This window comes from Montipora foliosa, chromosome 1, assembly GCF_036669935.1.
Source record: "Montipora foliosa isolate CH-2021 chromosome 1, ASM3666993v2, whole genome shotgun sequence".
NCBI classification, from domain to species: Eukaryota; Metazoa; Cnidaria; class Anthozoa; order Scleractinia; family Acroporidae; genus Montipora; species Montipora foliosa.
The window spans coordinates 27,435,033-27,450,032 of record NC_090869.1 but is presented as its reverse complement, the minus strand read 5'-3'; the positions used below and the strand labels follow the sequence as shown (position 1 = coordinate 27,450,032).

Here is a 15,000-nt window from a genome sequence, read left to right as displayed (position 1 = left end):
ACGGAAAATCCTGTAATGGGGCAGCTAGTGTTGGATCCCAGCCAAATCACGTGGGCAACTGGACAAATACCGCCGGATCGTTTGTCTGGTAAGGAAATGAATTTCATAATTGTTCATTGATTATGTGTCTTTTACCCATACAGCAACACCCAACATTGGTAAAGGCTGGATTGCTTATGATCGTTACGATCGCTGCGATCGCTACGATCTTTGTGATCGCTGAAAAATGTAAAGATCGTAGCGATTGTTGGTTTCCATATCATCGCTGCGATCGCTGGAAAGTGAATGAAGATCGTGGGGACCTAGTTCTAACAACGTCATTCGCGCGATCATAGGAAAACCAGCATTCAGGGAACCTCCACTCCGATTAATGAATAATTTTAAACCGAACAAAATAATGTTTGCAGTCAAATTCGATCGACAGTTTTCTTCAAAAAAGTGTTTGTATCGAAAACAACGAAGTTTAGAATCACTTATTTTCACTTTCAAATTTCCCGGGTGCCACATCTTGAATAAGTGTGACGTGTTATGGTTGCCCTTATTTCCCTTATTGTTTTCAAACAAAAAGCTTTTGTTTTGAAACAATACGGCAACCACGACACGTCACAATTATTCAAGATGGCGGCGCCCGGGAAATTTGAAAACCAAAACAAGTGTTCTGGAAATTTATTTATTTCAGATACAAACGCTTTCATTGGAAAAAGTTCGAGCAATTTTTATTGTAGACATTATGTTCTGTGGTTTTAAGTTACTTTCTTGTTTTACTGGAGGCTTTGATCCACGAGCGGCAACTGGAAGTGAGCTGTTTCCTTTTTACAGTGTAATTGGTTCTGGCATGAGAAATTTTCTCTTCCGGTCTCCGTCCGCGGCTCAGAAAGGTCACGCGGACTGTCACCCTGTTGGTGATTTTGAGAATATCAGAGTTGTTTCAAACACTGATCATAATATTACTCAGTACAGGTAGTCAGCAAACCCTTTTTACATTGTTCTTGTTAGAACCTGGTCCAAAGAACTCATGTGGAGTGGAAAGTTTACGACAGATGCTGGGCGTGTCTTGTGGTGTGGCTATCATAGCTGTTGTTCTTATTGGTAAGAACGTGAAACATCTCCTATGAAGCATTTGTCATACTACGGCAGTTGAGGCCACAAATTTTGCAAAAAAATAAATAAATAAATAGATAAATATATGAATAAATAACTACAACATTCTTTTTCCCAAAACCTAAAGTCAATGGGACATGAAACTTAATTTTCAACGTTAAATTTCGTGAGCTCTTCACTGTTAGGGCTTGATTACATGGTGAGTTTCAGCCCGGGCTGAAATTTCGCTCCGCCCACCGAGCTGAAATTTCGTTGCGATTACATGCTCAATTTCAGTCTGGGCGCAAAACGCAAGTTTCCATGGGAAAATTTGCTGAGATGCGGAAGCGCAATCGATGTGCATGATCATGTACCTTTTTCAGCTTTTCAGCCCGGGCTGAAAAATCCAGGAAATAGCGGCTGAAATTAAGCCCGGGCTGAAACTTTCTCCATGTAATCGCCAGTTTCATTTCAGGAGGATTTCTTTCAGGACCCGGGCTGAAATCTCAGCTCGGCCAAATGGGCAGAATTCGCCATGTAATCAGGCCCTTAGGAAAGTTAACAGCACGAGCCAGGTAGGAATAGCGCAGATTAGAAACAAAAAAAACTTAGGCCTCTTTTTCAACACAAGTCCAATTAACCTTGCTTTAAAAGTGAGGTTAAAAGGAACTTCCACTAAAATAACAAAAAAAAAAACACAGAACATAATGTTAACAACTGAAAGAGTTCAAACTTTTTCCATTGAAAGTGGTTATATCCGAAAAAAATGAATTTCAGAAACACTTGTTTGGCTTTCAAATCTCCCGGGCGCCATCTTGAATCAGTGTGACGTGCCATAGTCGTGGTTGCTCTATTGTTCTGACACAAAGAGTTTCTGTTCTCGAATACAAACGCTTTCATTGGAAAAAGTTTGAGCAATTTCATTATGTTCTGTGTTTTAAAGTTATTTTGTTGTTATAGTGGCCATGGAAGTTCCCTTTAAAGTAAACTCGAATACAAAAAATAATTTAACTTACTTAATTTTTTTTCCTTCAAAGTGGTAGTATCCGTTTCCTTTATTCTCACCATTGTGGCCTGCGCTCTGAAGAAAGGGTAAGCTATGTATGCCATTTAAGATTTTTACGGTTTATCTTTACGGTAATAACAACCGTCCTGGTGGTGAAAATCCGAGAAAGTACTTGTGGACTGCGAAATTACTAGAGAATACTAGAGCGATTTTCAATTGAGTATCGAAAGTAATTGGCAAATTGCTTTGGTCCTGATTACTTCACTCGGTGCTTGGTTCAAGTTCTCGCGCCACTCTTTCAACCAATCAGAAGTGAAACCAAAACCAATCTGGGCTCGCGCGAGCACATTTTTCCGCGCTTTGTGTCGGCTACGTGTAATTACTTCGAGTTTTGATTGGTTTACTAGATTGCCTTCGTCCCGTTTGATTGGCCAAAGTAATTACTTTGGTTTTGGTTTTACGAAACTCGATTGAAACTCGCTCTATTGACTGAATGAAATAAATGCATATTTGAGGTACGGGTGATAGACGAAATGGAGAAGTGATCCTCGCATGAGCTCAACAAATTGATCTGTTCCCAACAGAGTGGCTTCGTTGCTCCTGCAGTTGGTAGAGCATTGCACCTGCATCGCAGAAGTCATGGGTTGGAATCCCGTCGAAGCCACCTGAAGAATTTCTCAGGTGTCTATAAGAGACAATTGCTTAAATTTTCCAGATAAGCGCTAGGATCTCTTGTCCATTTCCACCATTGACTGAACCTGAAAAAATAAAAATAATAATTATAGGGCATCTGCATTTTCTTAAGAACTTATGAAAAAGTCGCAACTCTGCCATTTCGTATTCCGAAATTTAGTGCTTTTCAAGACAATTAGGTTCATCGAGAGGAAGATCTCCTGGCCTGTCCTTGAAATGAGTTATTTTTAGATGGAATAGAATCGGAAATGTATTTCGCAAGATGTTCGCGATATAACACCGTGTTGTAGCGCGCCAATGAGTTCACATGACGCATTAATTTTGAGGAGGAAACAACTTCCGCACATCCAAGAATATCTTTTTAGGAATGAATTCACAGATCCTGACCACAGTCCTACTCTCCCTCTCTGCCTCTCAATTTTCTCTGACTCCTTCAGTATTATAATCACTTTGCAAAGAAGTGATACAGTATTTTTCAACGTAATCCCTGACCAATCAGACCACAGTTATCTCTAGGAATTTTCGTTAGTAGTTTAGTTACACTGGACCGAGTTTTCTTCCTTTCTTTCAGGTATTCTTCAAAGTATCAAGATACCAAAAATCGTCTTCGTGAACTGGGTCTATTGCACGCTAACTTCTCCGGCGCTATATTTGCTTTGGATGACTGGGAAACGTCGAGAGAGAAACTCATTTTAAACAGGAAACTGGGAGAAGGAGCATTTGGAGCAGTGTACGGCGGAGAAGGCCTAGGGCTGATGGGCTCAGATGTATCGGTCCCAATAGCTGCGAAGGCGCTCAGGACTGGAGCAACAATTGAAGATAAGGTTTGTATGGAGACAATGCCATCGGTAAAAGCAACAAATAAATGAGAAATCCAGTCAGACCAGTTTTTAAGACGATGAGGGGATTGGGTTGATTGAAGTGAATGACTGCAAATAGGGTCCGATGAAATGCGATGCAAAGTGTCTATCACCTCGTCGAGACTGCAGACCAGTGGGGCACTTTGACCGAAAAGAAGTTAGATAAGCGAACTGGCTCCCCGCGAGGAGTTCTTGACCGATGTTATTCAGGTCATGGTTCGATCCTGCCCATCCAGGACTTCGACTCTGAGTTGTCCTTTCGCCAGCAGCTAAGCAGCTAACTTATCGTCCTTCTCATTTTGGTGCATTACACAATAGCGTATATCAAATGGATGTTGTCTCTTTCCAGATTGAATTTCTTAACGAAGCAGACAACATGAAGTTACTTTCCCATCCAAATATAGTAAAGTTGATTGCAGTATGCACGACCGGGGAACAAGTTTACATTGTCATGGAGCTTATGATTCATGGTAAGAATCGAGACTCGACATCGTTCATTTGCATCAACAGTTTATGAAGGGTTCTTGGTTGCAACCTATAGACCCTTCTTACGCTACATCTTTTAATTTTTAGGTGATTTAAAAAGCTTTCTTCTCGCTCGCCGCCGATCAGTGGATAAAAAAGGCACACCAGAGGTAAGGCGTGGTTCTGTACTAGACCATGGCCACTGCCTTACTTACTACATAAGCTTCAGATCTGCCTCTTCTCATTGCAGTTGGTTTTTCATAAAGTTTCAAATCCCATTGCGGTCACATTGTTCACATACCTAGTATCGTTGGTTGAGTCTTTTCAGTGTCGATGTTGGACAGAAACGCATTTAATCTCCTTTCGCAGGCAGAAGACGTGACACCTCGAAGACTCACAAACATGGCACTGGACATTGCTCGCGGTCTCCAATACCTAACAGATATGAAGTTTGTGCATAGGTGAGAGTTTAGGTTTCATATGTTTGTTGTGAAGTTGATGACCAATCATTAGATGCGTGTCACAATCCACATTCAAAGTCTACTGGGAAACTTGAACTAAGGCTAATGAATCACATCACCAGAACTTGAGGTCCTTGGAGGAGTCTTGATAAGCCCATGGTGTCCCATTTTCTCTTGACTGACATTTGTCAATTTTTTCCAGGGATCTTGCTCTTAGGAACTGCATGGTTGGTTTTGGAAACATTATTAAGATCGGTGACTTTGGACTGGCGCAGTCTTTACAAGGAAGTGACTTCTACAGGTTTAAACGGAAAGGTACGATTTGTTAAGGCCGAGCCTAGCCCGTAGGTGTTTAATTATATTAGAATCTGACGCTATACAGGTAGACCAGGCGTATCTCGAGAGGGTCAAATCATTAATATTTTCATTGTTCGACTGCAACAAAAATAACATGAAGACTCATAGGAGTAGATCATTTGAAAAGACTTCTTCCAGTCATCCATTCCAAGCTCTTACAAATTACTGGGTTGCCACATGGCAATCCAGTTAGAAAATGAGTATAATTCCTCCGTTTTATTAATATTATTATTTTTTTTTTTTTCGTGTCAAGAAAATGGAAAAGTTGCGCAATAGGTCTTTCCTGTCACTCCCCTGCTAAGTATTCTCTTTGTGCGTAGAGTCTTCTGCGCCTGTTTTTGGTAGGTTTCAGTGAGTAGTAGAAATGCGTAGATTTTATCTGGTGGACACAGTAGAATATTTAATTAACCTAGAATGGCGTCTAAGTCATTGCAACGCGAATAGCGATTTAGTGGATCTTTAAACAAAACATATCCTTATGGGGCTTAAGAATGGAAAGTCAATTGGATAAACAAGACAGGTGATGAAAAATAAATGTTTGAAATCTTAAAAGCGACGAGTAATGGACTTCGACAACAATTACACCTCCATATCAAAGTGAACTGTGTTTCTAATAATTTACTAACTGTGGTGTTACGTACAACACTGAAACCACAATGGCAAATTCTGTATAGGTTTAAGATTTAAAGTACTTTCAGCACTCGAAGATAAAATTAGTATCCCCGCGCGGCCATGTAATGTCCTCTATATGTAACAATTCGCATTCACTTTTAAAAGCCCTCACCACCACGACCACATATAGAGAGTAGCACAGGCCATAACTGAGTTTCCTTTGGAGGCGTTTCTAAATCCATTAGCTTTGACACGGTGATAAGTTTTCACTTTCTTTGAAGTAGGCCGTTATTGAAAATACCATAATATTCCTTGTCTATCCCTCCAATTTGTTCATATTAGAAGCACTGTTCCCAGTTTCTCTTGGGAATTACAATGGTCCCAAGAGAAAACAAAACCCGTGCTTATGCAAAATATGGAGGGACAAACAAAGAGTATTATGGTATTTTCGAAAGTGGCCTATTTGAAACACGAAAGACTTACCACCAAGACTGGCTTCGAAAACGAAACTCAGTGCGGTCAATGTGGGGACGGCGTTTTGATTTACAAGCAAAATATATTAAATCTAATTTATATTAAAATTTTTTCCTAAGCTATGTTACCTGTGAGATGGATGTCCCCAGAGTCCATCAGAGAAGGTTTATTTACACCGCATACAGACGTCTGGTCGTTTGGTATCACACTCTGGGAGGTGTCTACAGTCGGCGGTTATCCTTATCAGAGCATGTCCAATGCTGAAGTCTTAGAAAAGGTGGATCAGGGCTACACTTTAGAAGCACCTTGTCACACGAGCAGCGAAATGTAAGGTCTTTGGTTATCTGGAAAAAGGGGGCATTTACATAGTTTCAAAGACAACAATAACAACGACAATAATATTAGTAATAATAATAATAATAATAATAATAGTCTGTGATGCACAGCAAAGACAGTATCACCATCATGTTGAACAGGCCATGCCAGTCAATGGGCCTTGTAGGGAAGATATCGTTGATGTCACCTATTCTCGGTTTTCACCCACGACGTCACGGCCGCCATGTTGTAGCCCCTGAACAAAGAAACGGCGGCCATGTTGGAGCCCTGACCAAATCCTCCAGGAATATAACTCTATTATTATGCAAACGTTTTCTTTTGTTTTCGTTGAAAAACATGTTGATCACGTGAGTGAAAACCAACAATTGTCATTAATAGGGACTTTACGATCTACGACGGCGACGTCAACGAAAACCTTACCTCAAAATATAACATTGCACTATCGTAAGTTTCTCGCGGTTGGGCCATCCCGTTCGCGTCGTGCAATATAGGCGAAGTATCCTAAAAATAAATTGGTACGAGCGGTTTCAGAGTAAAAATAGAGAATGAAAGATATGCATTTGTGCGCTCGCGTTGTCGTCAAAACCTCAAATTTGGTGATTTCACGTGGTTGTTGCGCAGAATAACGCACGAATATGAACTAAAATGCGTGCCGCACGTGCAGCACGATTATTTTTCCTCTTTTAACCAATAATATTGCTGTTTCGTGGTGTCCTCGTTGACGACCGCGTCGTAGATCGTGAAGTTCCTAATGTGCCAACCAGAGCCTCATTGGTTGTTGAAACAAAGGGTGTTTTGTCCTTGTGGTTGGTTCATTTGAATGACAAAAGCAATGTTTGTAAACAGATATCTTCCCTATTCGCGCGGTGGCCATATTGGCCATTGGCAATAGATTTCGTACCCTGAGCCTCGATTTGAAATGTTTGGGAACGAGTTTCGGTGATGGGGCAAAACAAAAGTTTTCAATCTTTCGAGACTTAATATGGCCGCCGTGTGATTAAGGCCCATACCTTGATAGAACTATAACAGCGAACAGACCATACATCATCGTTAAAGATTCAGTGACTTCCACCTGCAAACTGATTGACACGACTATTCCATCAGACAGAAACATTGCACAGAAAAAGATTGAGAAAAAAAAGCAAATACAAAGACCTTGAACTGGAGATACAGAGACTGATAATAGTTAATAGAAGGGAATGGTTGTGAAACCCCACAAATTTCTTTGTTGTAGGTTTTTGTTCGCTTTCTTGGCCTTGACCGTGCACAAAACACAATAGTTGTTTACTCCGTACTGAGGAGCTAACCAATAGAAACGTGTTGGTTACGTAATTCATGCATAGTGTATGAACGCAAAACAAAAGATTGTGCACGGTCGTGGACTTTCCAACCTAAATCTTGGCATCTTTGTTTGCTCCTTTGATGTTTCCCGAGCTTTCACGCCAGTCCCCTCTATTAACTATGGACTGATGTGGCAGATAAAAGCCGAAGTGATCCCTGTGGTTGTTGGTGCGCTTGGTACAATAAAGGAGGGGATGGTAGAAAACATCAAGAAAGTATCAGAGAGAGCTACAGTGACAGAGACCCAAAAGATCAGCATGCTGCCGGGGATCTGCACGAATCCTTCGGAACGTACTCAGTGTATAAACAGAACAAATGACTTGAGTGACTAATGCCCCATATGAGCGTTAGTCCTACTAATGGAAATGGGCCCACACAAGGACAGAGAAAAAGTCTGATCAGGGTGGGAATTGAACCTACGACCTTCGGGTTAGATCACCATTTGTAGGGCTAACGCTCACATGGTTCATATGGGGTAGAAACTTAGCACTTCACATTACACGGTAATCAGTTAAGTATGATGCCCCATATGCTTGGTTTGCACCTGGCTGATGCATAAATGCACACCAGCAAAGACTGTGACAGTGGAGAAGATAATAATTATAATAAAAATAATAAAAAAATAATAATGAATAATAATGATAATAATAATAATAATAATAATAATAAAATTCAAAAAAAACCAAAGCAAAAATAATCTAATGATCAGCAGCTTTAATCTGCTAGTGAAATCATTCCCATGAAGTTAAACTCTGGCCTGGACCACAACGGACATTGGCATTGACATTCAGTTCAGTATTTTGCGATGCGGCCAGAATCGAGATGAAAACCTTGAAATTCCGCATTGATTTATTTACGCTTTTTTCACTTGATGATAATAAATCGGGCAGAGAACCTAAGGGTTCATGTACTAGTGCCTGCTCATTTACACGTGGTTTTAAGTTAAATTTCGATCGAATTTTATAACCAACTCGTCCTTCAATACAATTATCTCTTTGTCACCGTCTATTTACCATATCTACATTTAAGAAGAAAAGAAAGCAAGGAAATCAGTAACGTTGTACCGGGCACTTTCACTTGTCAAACATATATTTTACTTCAAAGAACTTTAATCATTAAATAAATTGTAATCATTTTACAATGAGAAATTAAGGTTTAATTGATTTAAATCTTATGTCCATAGGAAGGCCCTCCTTCGAAAATGCTGGAGCCAGGATCCTTTACAAAGACCAAAGCCATCGGAAATCGTCAGAATCCTGATGGAAAATCCTGATCTTGTTCATGCTTGCATTGATGTTTCGGGTACAACATGCATTACAGAAAAATAGCATGGAAAACTTCAATGCAAAGCAGGCTACTGCGTTCCACCGTAAGGGACGGCTCAGTCAAACCACTAGCTTTAATCGATCACGCGAATCGAGTGAAGGAGCCCACAAACAACATGGCAGTCACATGACCTGGATTCCCAGAAAGCAAGGCCAATAGCCAAAAGAGACGAGAAGAGACTGCCTAGGGGGGAGGGGGGGGGGGGCAGCCTCAAAAGGTCTACAGCAGGAGATTTAGCGGTACCTTTTAGGGTATTGAGCCGAAAAAGTATGACAGGAGATATTTGACAATTAACTAACTTTTAATTTTGTCGAATTAAAACCCATAAGTGAGGGATTATAGGTCGTTATGAAAGGAATGCGTTCGGGTTTGTTGGTCTGTTTAGGTTGCAGGGTATGTATGCGGGTAATGTCTGCGGCGCGTTGTATTTGTTTAGCAACAATGTTGCGTTTGTAACCTCGTTTCAGAAGGTATGTCGTTAGTTCAGAGGTGCGAATCTTGAACGTTTCGTTGGTAGAACAAATTCGTCGTAAGCGGAGTGCTAGGCTGAAAGGAATGGCCTTTTTGTGTGAAGAGGATGACAAGAGGAATAAAGTAAATGTTGGTGTTTGCTCACAAATAGTGCCAGTAGGAATGGTGTTGGTAGGATCAGTGCGTAAACTGAAATGATCACAAACATTAATACCTTCATTATCCTCTTCCGTCGTCTTTTTCATTCAGTCTGTTTATATTTGTCATCAATTCGTCATAGGTCAGTTAATCAACATGGTGGAAAAATGTGAAATAAAAATGAAGGAGGAGGAACAGGGGTAGATCTCCAGGACCTCTCCCTACTTTTGAGCCAATTTCTCCCTCCTCCCTCCTCCTCCCTAAACGTTTACCTCACAAAGCCTTCAAGGATATAAGTTGTGGTTTAATTTTGTGTTTGGTTTGAAAAGTTCATTTTTTTTCAAACCAATTTCCATTTTTTTTAAACTGGTTTAATTTTTAGAACACTGCCCATTTTAAAATATTTGGATATCTGTCTATAATTACTTTTATGTGAGTATGCATAAAATAAAGTAAAGAAATCATTTTAAGATGTTGTCTATGATGCTTTTAGATGGTAGAAGGGAGGAAAGGGTGTTTAGTTCTTTTTTAGACCCCCTAAAAAACCAAGGCCCCGTTATTTCAACTACAGCCCCCCCCCCCCCCCTTTTTTTGTACAGTTGATAAAAATAAAACCAGTTTTTAACAAAATGAACTGGTTTTTATAAAAATTCAAACCAAGAACAAAATTAAACTACAACATATATACCTGAATAAGTAGACATTAAGGGCGATAAATGAACGGATTATACTTCTTTCAGAATGAATGTTACGGTACTTACATTGTAGGTCCAATGGGCTGAGAAATTTGTTCGTTTTGCGAACGTTTGATAACTAGGTTTCACCAGTGAGTAGTCTTTAAAACAGGCTTGTTACTTACCGGCGACCCTGTTACGTATACGATACTCATCTTTCTCCTGACGAGGTGCCGCCCATACTAACAATGTCAAAGCGACGAAGTGTTGATGTTGTATTGGCCAAGGAACTTCCATCAGTCTACAACATAGGAGACCGCTGCTCCCTTCAAGGGCATACGTGGAAGTATCCTCCTCAGAATTGAGGCAATTGCTAGGAAGAAGAATCTCTTGTGGATTCTGGTGCTCCTTTATGCCACAGAGAATCAGACCATTAACGGGTGGACTAGATTAATATTGCTATGCGGAATGAAGTGCAAATCTCCAAAGAAGGTACCTCCCAACAATAGATGCGCCAGCAACTAACATGTCGAATGTGTTTGAGGTGCTCAGTCAGTCGTCAAAGATCAAGGACAGGCTTAAGCTCAACACCATAGATGTCGTTTACATGTTGATCAAGCACTTTACGCCAAGGCTGTGGAAATCAAATGGGGAAGCAAGGAGAACATTATTTTTTGGGGGTATCTCAGAATAAGAGCCTTTCATACTGTCAGCACGTTGCTGGGAATTGTCGGATATTACACGCCTTCAAGAGTTCACTTGCTTCATGTACATCTCAAATCCAATTACCAGTGACGTAAATGACCTACGGTACCGTCTCTTCTGTGCCAGGAAAGAAGACATTGACTCCAACCAGCTGCCACCATGAATTGACACTCTCTGCAAGCACTGGCACTTGGCGACCAAGCCAACTACCAGACCACAAAATGGCACCGAAGCCTTCAGACCTGCACACAGATGCCCTCTCCGGTTTTGCATGTGTGGAGTCTTATAAAGAGCAGGCTAACAGATTGAGTGGAGGGCCAACGCCCATATGTGTGCTAGAGATATTATCCTTTACAAAGATATGTTAAAACACCCTTCAGCATTTATTGATCTTACATAAACCAGAACCTGTTCAGATTATTCAGCATAAAACACTTAATGTTGCAAGAGTGTGTAAAGAGAAGTGATATTCTATGATATTAGTGACGTCATTTCAGCACGTGATTAACACAAGAAAGCTATACCATTGGCATTAGCTATCATACAAAAAAACAAAGTAGAGGAAGCAAAGTTTCCAAAGAGGTATCGTAGCCTTTGTCCCTAAGAGAGGTAAGAAATTCGACATTTTGGGTTTCTGGCCCATGAACTAATACAAACACTGTAATTTCTGAAGGTAAAAATACTCCCAACTTTTCCTTTTCTTCCTCCTCCCTACTTTTTCCTCCTATTTCTGCCCCCTCCCAACTTTTTTGGGCCATTTCTCCCTCCTCCCTACTCTCCTCCTCCCCCTCAAAAATGTTGTTGTTGTTTCTAAAACGCATTTAAAGCTCTGATGATTATGTAAAGACTTAACATTCTCTACGCATTTCAATTATATGACTTTCATGTGTGTTCGCTGCAAACATTAATTTTGCACTGATCATGTTACTGTAGATATTTTTTGCTGATTCGCATTAAATAGCGAGATTTTAGGCTCCAGAGGTAGAAATTTACATCATCATATCCAACAAATATTCAAAATAATGTGGAAATTGCCGCTAACAGGAAAAGTGGATGTAACAGTATCTCAGGGAAGGGGAAACTTATCAAGTTGTAAACCTATATGCTCTTTTACTCGGCCCAAATACACTATCAGTAGATGCCAATTTGTTTACACCATTAGACATTCAACCCTTCTTGTTGATACAGTTGTTATAGTTACTGTCTATATATGTATGTCTATGTAAAGACAAGTGACTGTGTTATAAAACTTTACTTTGTAATTAATGGATGTTACAGACGTCACTGTCAGCAGAAAACAAAGTGTTTTCTCCTTCGTTGATTTTGTTCGTCGAAATGTCAAATTATTCGAAAAAATTTCTGTTATTGCCAATAAAAAGGAAGGTAGTGTTTTGATATTTTAAATATTTTACATCGCGTGTTGTTGATAGATATCGCTCAAGTCACGTTGTTCAGGTGGCAAATCACCCAGCTTACAATACAGGACCTAACATAGGGTTGGCGGGATGCGGGATAAGCCTTTTTTTCTCTGGCGAGATGCGGGATGAAAGTAGTTTTGTATGTGGGATGCGGGATAAGTAGAGATGTGCAGGAAGCGGGAAGTTTTTTATGGCGGGATGCGGGAACTGTCTTTATTATTATGTACGGGAACTGGAATGGAAGACTTCCATTTACACAAGTGTTTTAGTTTCTAAACACCGATAAAGCCCCACTGAACAGTCCGATTTTGTCAAAAGAAGTCATTGAAGTCTAGTGCGAAGATTGTTTACATCACTCATTAACAAGAAGATGTTTCAACAACAATATTACATCGCTTTAAACTAATTAGGCAAAAACATTCAGATAGTAAAAAACTTCATATTTATTAACCTTTTTCTTCGCTTTTGTGTTTGTCAGCATTGTGATTTGCGATAAGTTCAAGTTGCCGTGTTCTTAAGTATGTTTTTGCATCTCATAGATGTTTAGATTTTCAATTACAAACTCGGTTTTGATTAAAACAGACAAAGAAATGTAAATATTCAATCAAATATCACAACAAAATTAACAAGAACCTATTTCAAAAAAAAAAAATTGTGTTCCGTTTCCGGAATGGTAAGGGTAGTGTGGGTCACTCGGTCTGTCATATTTATTTCGCTCCGTATATTAAAACTCTCAAGAAATAAAGATAGAAATGTGAACACAAAGTCTCTGAACGGTGAGAAGCCTGTCAAGGAATATTAACCATTAAAGAGAAGAACTGATACTTGTTTACATACACAATACATCGAAGCATATGTAGTCTTCAAATACCTCCTTTACCTTCAAATGCCAATGCATAACATTTCAAATTCCGTTTTCCGTGAATCTTCCATTACTTGTGTTACATGTGAACCTAGGCAGTTACCAGTACTAGCTTTAAAATAACTGGTTCCTGGTTAACCCAGTTTATTACTACGAGTCACCAGTGCGAAGATTGTTTACATTACTCATAAACACGAAGAGAGATAGCTTTGGATCTTTCAACAATATATCGCTTTAATCTAACCCAAATCTTTCAGATAGTCAAAATTTCACATTTATGACCCATTTGCTTCTCTTTTTGTTTGTCAGCATTATGACTTGCGATACTTGAGGATCACATGTTAATAAGTTTGTTTTTCCGTTTCATAGATGTTTAGATTTTGAATTACAAACTCTGCTTTGATTGGTCACTCTACCTCACTGTGTAAATAGTTCACCCTGAAGTCAACATAGATAGGTTTCGTTTCTGAGAAAACAAAAAACGAAAGACAGAAGTTTCTTGGCTAAAAGGTACGTTGTTTTACTCTGAAAAAGACCAACGATTACCCCGTGGGGGAAACTCCCGTATAAAAAGGAAGGGTGGACGTGCCCTTTTTTTCCCTGTGCAGTATTTAAAGAGCTTCTGTAACCAACCGACGTTCAAGTGGTGCAGTGTGTATCAGGCGGTTTAATTGAGATAATGGTTAGTTCAGTTTCATATAGCTTTTCTTATTTCAAATACATTTTTCCTTTATACAGTGAAACCTGTATTAAGCGGACACCGTATTAAGCGGACACCCTCTATTAAGCGGACAGTGGCCGAATACCCTAAATTTATATCCCTTATTTACTGTAAATCAAACCTTTATTAAGCGGACACCTCTATTAAGCGGACGCGGACACCTAAAAAGTACTTGAAATGGTCATTTCTATTGTTACCAACCTGTATTAAACGGACACTTGTAATTAAACTCCACCACACAACGTGCCAGACACCGGAAACGAGGAAGGCGCCAACCACCAATTTTTTCTATTTTTAAAATTAAGAACGTGACTTGACAAACGGTGTTTGTTGAATACACAAGGACAAAAGAAACCGTAAATGCATACACGTCCACGAAGCCTGTACAGCTATTATACAACAAATCCTTCGTTGATCAGTTTATCTTTTAACCAGTTACAAGATTATCTGAAATGCTGCTGGAATATTCCAGATATGGACAAGAAGATTTAACGCTGGCCAATAGCAAGGCAACCGACTTGCTTCAGAAAATGAAATTTAAAAGGCTCAAACAATCAAGAATTGATGACTGTTATTGTTAAGGATTAGTACATTCAACAGCTTAGAAAAGGACAAAGTCTTTATGGTTTTTATGTACAATATACAGCTTGTTTCGCTCATTTGATCAGTTTCAGAGTACAGTATTGATTCGTTATGTTTGTATAGAGCTTGTTTCACTCGTCTGATTTCTTCAAATTTGAGGTGTAATCTATGTTTGAAGTAATCGGATCAGTTGTTCCACTTAAAAAAATAAATACTGTAATGCAAACATATTTTGTCGCAGTCGCTGGGAGTATTCTAAACATTTCCACCGTTCATTTTAATGGTATTTGACACCTCACAAGACGTTATTTATCGAAACCTGTATTAGGCGGACACCCTGTATTAAGCGGACACTAGAGCATTCCCCGAGGGTGTCCGTTTAATACAGGTTTCACTGTATATATAGATATACATCACT

The 15,000-nt window shown here is 39.6% G+C and overlaps 1 pseudogene; it reads left to right on the top strand.

Moving 5' to 3' along the window:
- The window catches only part of LOC137976714 (uncharacterized), a 24,527-nt pseudogene extending 15,352 nt beyond the window's left edge, over positions 1 to 9,175 (top strand).
- Positions 9,176 to 15,000: the final 5,825 nt, after the last annotated feature.